The following is an 8,877-nucleotide window of genomic DNA, read 5'->3' as shown; positions in this document are numbered from 1 at the left end:
TTCAGGGTGTGACGTCATCGCAGTGATTGTAGTAATAAATTATAGGTTCTTCACTTTCTTTCTCTTTCAAAATTGTCGTCATAAATTATAGGTCTCTTTACTTTCAAAATAGATCAATATAATATGGTCTCGGTTGTGTATATTGGCTAGTTAAATGTAAGATAATTAGTATATGTAATAAGTAGCATACAAAAGATTACTTACTTGTGACGATGTAATTTTCAATCTTTGCAAGGTAGAACTTCTTACTTCCGTCATGTCACGTCCGGAGGACGAGGAAGACGTATTTCTACGTGTATTTTGTCTTTGCGCTACAGTGTACACGCATGTGCGTGAATAAGATAACAGTCCTTTCTTATTATTAATTAATTAACATCTCCCAAGAACCGTACATTATTTATTTTTTACGACTCATTGGTCTAGTGGTTAGTACCCCTGACTACGAATCCATGGGTCCCGGGTTCGATCCCCGGCTGAGACGAACATCGATGTGATGAGCATTTGGTGTTGTGCTTAGGTCTTGGGTGTTTAAATATGTATTTATATGTCTATCTATCTATAATATGTATCTATATCCGTTGCCTAGTACCCATAATACAAGCTTCACCAGCTTAGCATGGGACTAGGTCAATTGGTGTGAATTGTCTTTAAAAACAAAAAAAAACAAAAACAAATTATGGTAAAGCTCAAGAAAATTTAATAATTTGTACAATTCTTCTTCTTAATATCAACCTATAACTCTGCAGATGTTATCATCACTACATAGTATAAAAGAAAGTCGCTTCCTCATTCCCTATATCCCTATGTAGCTTAAATATTTAAAACTACGCAACGGGTTTTGATGCTGTTTTTTTTAAATAGATAGAATGATTGAAGAGGAAGGTTTATATGTATAATAACGTCCATTAGATAGTGGAGAAATACTGTTACTTATGAGGTTTCTAATGTGATGTCGTAAATTATTACATTTTTCCGCTTACATTGCAAACGCAGGCTGAAGATTGATCAAAATAAAATTTTACCGTACGTTTTAAACCTGAATCTTTTGTATCGAGCAAAGTACCACAAAGTATGTAGCCATAATATGTCGATGCCCCATACGAAGAATCGGATGTCATATCACTATAGAGCGGAAGTCGATTTATTCAGAATATGAAACTCAGCTCCAGATCCGATTATGATATACGTATATGGTTATTTCATACATACATTTGATATTGCATTTCTAGTTTTAATATTTTTCATCGTCGGTTTTTATACAATGTTGAAGTATTTGTTGGGACTTCTCTTATAAGATGTTTCATGAGTTCAAAGTACCTAATACAATTAACAATACCGAAACCAAAACAAAATTATTTATTCGTATAGGTAATTCAATTTACACTTATGAAAAACGGTTCTACATTTTCATTTACACCACTTCCATACCAGGGCAATTAACTCCGTCACTCTTTTAAATCGCCACGTTTTTTTTTATATTAAATGTTTGTAAGGACATGTACCTCTCCTCTGCAATGTAGTGTTCCTCATCACATGATAAAGCAGTTAATTCATGTAGTTAAATAAGAAAACCGAATGTCCTATAAAACCTCTATCACCAAGGATCTGTGAAAAAGTGTAGCGCTTACATTACACTTGCATTACATTATAAAGGTGAATCAAGGCTGTAAATAATTAATTCATGTCACTCTTAAAAAACATTAAGAATACTCTCAGAGTCGGAGTCGAAACTTATTGCTAACTGTGAGTCCCGTATTAGATTTGACATATCGAAGTCACACGAAGTGAGTAACAGCAACTTAAAAATATTCTCATTACGTAATTAAAAATTAAGTTATTTACTCAGTATTGATGCTATTTGTAACAATTTCAATGAAATACTTATATGTTTGTATTGAATGAAATCAGTATTTTAAAGTAATTATTTATTGTAAACCAGACAATGGCGGAAAAAGTGGTAAATACACAGAGTAATCATAATGATCTGACTTGACAACTATAGAGCGATACATTCTATGACTGAAGGCGCCAAATTTAATTTTTATACAACCTAACAATTTGATTAAATATATCCGATAGGCTTGATCCTTTGGCATTGCGTAGAGATGAGGGATCACTCTGAATCTTCTACTGCATTTATTAAGTTTAAAGGTGTTTTATGGACCTGCAGTTGAGTTTCATCCTCGAACACCGATACATAATATGAAATTCCACTCACCTCGCGTCCGTGGCGTTTCTCACGGCATCTTTTCCCGAAGCACCACTGTCGAACCTACTACCCATTGAGGAATTTCAATACCAATTTGAATTAACTGCCTTGTTGTTTGGTAAAAGGTTAGGGGTGAATAATTAAAAATAAATGATATACAGCTGGGTCACCACTTATTATTTTTCTACTATATATATTTATAATTTTCAAGTAAGGAATTATTTAACCGAAAAGGCTATTTTTATTTCCTGTTATTTCGGTCTTCCAAGCGTAAGGGCGAGGGGAATTTATTTTTGTCGCTGACGAAGGAAAACGCAACATATTTTCTATTTATTAAACTAATTCTTGGCCACGGCTCTATAAATTTGTTTTGGTCCGTAGGTGTGTCTTAACTCTTCACTGGTGTTTTGTTATCAGCGCTAGCACGTAACATTTAATAAAAGGTTCTGTTCTCTTTAGTTTGTATGAATTGTCTTTGATTGTGATTTGTCAAATGATTAATACCTGTATCATCTCGACGTCCGTCGTTCCACAACTGAATGTTTCTAAAGGCAGTATTTTCGAACCAATTCGACTAAGTGTCCTTCAAGAAAAGAGCGTACCAATCTTTAAAAGGCCGGCAACGCATTATCGAGCCCTGGGAATGTGAGTGTCTATGGGCGGCTATGACTTAACATCAGGTTTCTACTGCGGTTGACCAATGACAATTAAACGAATGCTCTTGTTTCTCCATTTATTTAACACTAGCTGCCCGGCGAACTTCGTAACCTAATGGACCTTCATGGAAATGAATGTCGTGTTACAGATTAGCGGACCTTAATTTATGATTTTAAGAAAGTTATTACTTCAATGAATCATTGTATTCAATGAATACACAACAAATATTAAGAAATTAACACAAAAATACAACCAAAAGACATTATTTTACATTTTAAATCTGAAATACGCCATTATCCAAATATTGTGAATATTTCTTGTAATATTTGTAGTATACCTTTATTTATTTTCTTATATTTGAGGGGAGAGTTGGATAGTTATGAAATCCATTTTGTATTAGATTTTTTTTTTTCGCCAATTTTCCGTAGTTTCTACTATTTTATATGTGTTCTAACAGACCCGACTCTTTCTACAGAATAACACAAAGATATATTTACATATACATCAATTATTGTAATAGATAAAGTGCTTTGTATTTATGGATTTACTGTATAGATTTAATAGGATTAGTATATTTATTGATGAAATATTATTAAAGCGTAGTTTAATCCACTCGGCCTTGCAGCGCTGATAATCATTACTGAAATATAATTACGAACGGATAGCAACACATACCAGATTTTTTTTTTAATCTGTTTATATTTTTTTTATCATGCAAGCAAACATGGGCATAAAAAACAATTAAGGCGGCCTTTCTAATAATTCGATCAATGAGCTTGTCACTCATTGCGGTCGCCATACCACGAAAAAAATATGAAACTTGTATAAACTACGTACATATAAAACAATTTTATAAACATTCTATATTTTTTTAAAGATACCAAATATCGTTAGATTATAATACATATTTTTGGTACTGCTGATATCTCCCGTATGGTCTAGTGGCTAGGATACCTGGCTTTCACCCAGGAGGCTCGGGTTCGATTCCCGGTACGGGAAATCTTTTATTTTTGTTAAACTCCCAGTTTATTTGAATGTTTTATGTTAAAATGTTAACATTAACTTCCATAATAAAACCAATTTTTTTTGTTATTAGCTTAATGCTTTATTTGGCTTTTTCTTTTTTTAATTTCCTAGATATTCTGAATGATCTTAATATAATATAATGGTAACGTTTTAGTTTTCCATTGAAAGAATTCAATATCAAATTTATAAAGAATTCTAATGAAATTCTAACATCATAATTAATATAAAAGCAAAGACGTTAATTGGCCATAATCCTGAATTAAATCATCGTTAATTACCTAAATGAAGAGTCTGTCAATCAACATAGACGCTTGATGAATTAAGCAACTGTTTGATTAAAGATTCAAATTGTTAAAATTATTTATAAAATGAAACATTAAGTGGTTTGTTTTTAATTTTTTTACGGAGTATAAATCATTAAAAGGTCTGATTTAAATTTGAATTTAACAAAAAATTGCATAAATATATATAACTTTCTCAATGAACTGAGATAAAGCTAGATTCACTTTGAAACCTGGTAAAGACTTGTAGATAGCTAAGTAATATCTTTTACATTTTAGGCTTATTAGCTAATAAAATCATGAAGATCGTTGAATTTTTTGCACTTCAAAAACAACTTTCTATTTTACCCAAAAGTGAATCTTAGTTGGTTGCGTTAAGGTTTATTTTGTGTCGTTATATCAATTTTCCAGAGGTCATACCGATTGAGCTGTAAGCGTGGATAGCCTCACTGGGGGTAATCCGGCTGAAGCCTCCGAAATCCTGTTTCAGTCCCATCTGAGCTTACTGTCCTTACAACACTCCAGTAAAATCTACAGACGAGAACAACCCTTGCGTACTTTGAAATAGGAGTGGAATATGTAGCGGTATAGATTACTTTGCAAATTGTCTACCCTAATATGATCATTGAGTGATATGAGCCAAGAAACGTTTTGCTTATTAAAGAAGATAATTTAATAGAACAAATATTGCTGCTACCTAATTCTAAAGTAGTTAATTATTATCAATAAGCTAGGCAAAAAGTATATGAGCTTATAAATATAGGCTCACCTCTTTAGCATCGCGATCGTTACCGAGTCTTTGGTACGATTCCCAGCGTAACAGTAGTTATTTGTAGACAAGGGCTATCTATTTACCTTAAACATAAGAAATGTGTCTGCCGTATGTGCCATTGGATTAACAGTAATATAATCCTTTATTATAAACAACATCTGTCACGCGTGAGCTTCAATTCATTGGTATTACAGTTATTTAATAACTTCCAATTGCGAACTTTCAAGTATATAGTTCAAGATTAGTTACCGGCAATATGATGGCACAAAACAGAGAAATTGCGCAACATCCTTTAGCTAAGTCAGAAATTTCCGACGTGGTGACATAGTCCCGAATCTAATTACCGGCCAAACTATTGTTGTTTCAGGTAAATGGAGGTTATTCATATAAAAAATCAGCTTAATTACACCATTTTAACTAAGGTAAGTAAAATGCTATTTCGCAGAAAGAGCTGGAAGATTATTTTAGTTAAAAGAGGGAAGTTTACTAAACTGTAACTTCATAGGGGTGGAAGAACAAAACAATAACTCCCTAATCTAGTTTATACCAGGACCATACACTTTATGATACTTCAACATTTGTAACGTCAATTATAGTAGTGCATTAATAACGGGCTTACGCGTATATGTAAGAGGTGTAGACTGTAGGTGTTAAACTAAAGATGATTTTAGAGAAAGTAATAACAGATTTAGAAATGCTTAAAATGTTATTAATATTTGTATTCTCCTGTTTACACACGAAACGCTATTTAACTAAACGACTAAAATGGTGAGTTGGATTTGGATGTATATGTGTATGTTTATACTCAAATGTCACGGAAACTAAAAAGGAAATGATTGATAAGTTCATACTACAGTAAATTCAATAAACGAATACACGCAGTTGAAGTTAAACATTGTATTTTATTATGCACCGAAGAACAAGAAGAGCTTTGTCATATCATTCTCTCCTTGCCTTATAATTACAACAGAAGAGAATTATAACTATACACTCATTTAAATGGCAAATGAAATAGTGGCTCGTATGTACAAATTATATTTTTGTTACAGAAATCAAAGCGTATATGCAAGGAGCTTTGGCGAGTCTGGCTCAGACTAATTACTCTATCAAAGGCTGTTTCAAAGCGCTTAGAATATACTTTTAGTTCCATTCCAAACATTTGGTCTGTTCAAATGTTTGTTTTAAGGACGTACACATAATATTTTAAATCGAGTTGTTGTTTCTAATTAAAAGATGATCACTCAGATATTGCGACATCCAGCATTTATATTTGTTCTGTTTTGTCAATGAGCAACTGAGCCTGTAAAGCTAATGAAAGTTAATTAAGAAAAATTAAACCCACTTCAAATAGCTGTCAACATTATTTGCCTATAATTACTCGTATGTCTCTCCTCCAGAAATGCGATATCTCCTAATCTCCAGAAACTATTTTAATTGAACGTGGACTGTCCCATTGGCTTATAAAAGATTATCTCGATATGACAAATAAACATATAAATTGACTCTATGGACAAATATGCAGACATATAGCCTTGAAGCCTTAATAGATCCTTATGCCCAAATATTATTATATTCTGAAAATATCCTTGATTTGTCCTTAAAAATCATGTTTTAACTAATTTATTACATAATAAAAGAACAGCGATTTTGCTATGTTAAATCTTATTTTCATTAGAATTGTATAATTAATACGTAAATAAATAAAAATATTTTGATATTAGAAGAACCATGCGTCGTCCCACACGTACATCCTTAATGTCCTGAGTCTATGTCGATGTATCGGTTTGGGCATACACATAAGAATTTAACATATAAATAATACCATATATTAACAATTAGTTCCAAACAACCGAAATTGAACGTTCTAGATTACGCATGTGTATGCTTTGTGAGGTATTGAACAATACACCCGCATAGCGACCATTCAACCAACTATATCCAACTCGGAATATTATCGTGTTTATTGTATTGTATACCTTCATGAGTATTATCAAATTTGGTTTGTTGGTACTATATGAAAATTATTGGGTTAGGACCAGGTAGGATCTTCTTTTAATAGTCATCTTGTGTCAATGTGTTTATAATTATCTAATTTTAAATATCGCCAGATGATGAAACTAAAAAATGAGTTGTTTCACAAGATATGTATTAAAAATACTACTTACACTTTTTAGTGAATACCCGAGGAAATATGTACAAATATTTTATTGAAAAAACCCTATTTAACGATCCTTAATTTCTCCTGTTAGGTTTATTTTCACGTGTAACAAGAGTTTTAGATTTGCCATCAATTCACAAAAACAAATGACAAATTAATGAAATATACTAAATAATAATATAAAAATACGGGTTACCAAAGAGTTCTAAAATTGAAATTAAAAAAAAATTCAATAGCAATGTTTCTAACTGGCCAATTCTAAACTTTCAGTGTTACCCACGCCGATACGTGATACGCCTTAGTAATTAAAATCGTAATATGTTGTACGAAAAGTAAGACTCATACGTATGGGTCATAGGTATTGTGAGGTCAACGTACTACTTTCAAAACCTCAAAAAGACGTCTGTATAAAGCATACCTTACATTTTGGCTATCAAATGTGTTCATTGAATATGCGAATTATACCTATAAATTAATATTGACTTTTGGGCTCGCTAATGTAGGAATTTGTTGCGGTAAATTATTTTTTTAGAGTCATACAATTTTGTCGAAGGCAAGCTCTATTTTGAGCTTCATATCTATCAGGTATTATGTCCAATAGTAGATAACTCTTTAATTACTTCAGTGAATTCTTGTGAAACGGTGTCTTTAATCAGTAGAATTTAAATGTATTTTTTAATGCTCATAGATTGAAAATTATGTTATACCAGTCTAGCTTCGTCGCAATAACTTTATTTCGATTATAACCCCCTTATTTATTTAAAGTCAATTAGTCTAATTGCACTGTTTAAGTCGTCATGCCGTTTTAATTATAATTTGACGGAAATATTAAAGTTCAAGTGCAAATAATTTAATCGGATTCAAATCGTATTCTTACCCATCTAAACAACTTTGACCAGTATTTATTAATCTAAGAATACCTTTATAAATAAACGGTGTGGGATATTTGCCTTTAACTGCAGGTATGTGTTAGTAGACAGAGAACCTGTAAATTCGTTACCAACTATTGACTTAGACTTTAACTAAGACGTTCTGTCAAACGTGAGTTCTGTACAGGTTCTATGTTTCATTGTACTGTTAGAGCACAAGCCCATGAACAAAAAATACCCGTGAAATGACGAATAGAAGGCTGTTACTATATCTGAAAATAACTCTGAGCACTATGCCGTCATTTCTGAGCGGTACATGTCAGTACGTGAGTGAATGGAATTTCTCAGGTACAAGTGAGGAATTTCGACTAATTATTAATGTACGGCTTTGTTATAAGTGTATAGATGATTAAAAATAAATGTCGAAAAACCTAGTGCCGTACTAAAGTGATGGTACCGGAAGTCGGTGCAAATGTTTAATTCGACGCTAGTTGCAGAAGCAATATAGGTCATTTATTACTGTACGGCATTGGTGTAATTCCTTTTGGACACATATACAGATACTTTACAGCCTTCTAAACGTAATTCACGTTGGGTCATTTCACAGGTATTTTTTGTTCATGGCCTTGTGGTCTATGTGTGAGACACGGCTTTGTTAAGTGGCAGCCGCAGCTAGTTTTAATAAAAACATTCAATATCGCACTGAATAAATTGAGCTCTGAGTAAACGCTGAAAACAAAGGGTCGCGGTAATATTTGGCGGATTAAAATGCTGATAATCACTGAAATGATACGAGCGATATGAGTTGAAGCTTTTACTGAAATTGTTTCGCCAATAGCGGAGCTTTTATTTGCCTTTTTAAGGTTATTGAAAGGTACTGTAATATTGAAATGAATGAAATAACC

General features: G+C 32.4%; 1 non-coding gene across 1 annotated transcript; it reads left to right on the top strand.

Moving 5' to 3' along the window:
- Window positions 1-3,793: 3,793 nt before the first annotated feature.
- Trnae-uuc lies at window positions 3,794-3,865 on the top strand. The gene has a single exon. It is a non-coding gene; the product is annotated as a tRNA-Glu (tRNA).
- The last annotated feature ends 5,012 nt before the right edge of the window (window positions 3,866-8,877 follow it).

The sequence above is a fragment of the Pieris napi genome, chromosome 7 (assembly GCF_905475465.1).
Source record: "Pieris napi chromosome 7, ilPieNapi1.2, whole genome shotgun sequence".
Taxonomy (NCBI): Eukaryota; Metazoa; Arthropoda; class Insecta; order Lepidoptera; family Pieridae; genus Pieris; species Pieris napi.
The sequence above is the reverse complement of the archived record's forward strand: the minus strand, read 5'-3'. Positions and strand labels throughout refer to the sequence as shown.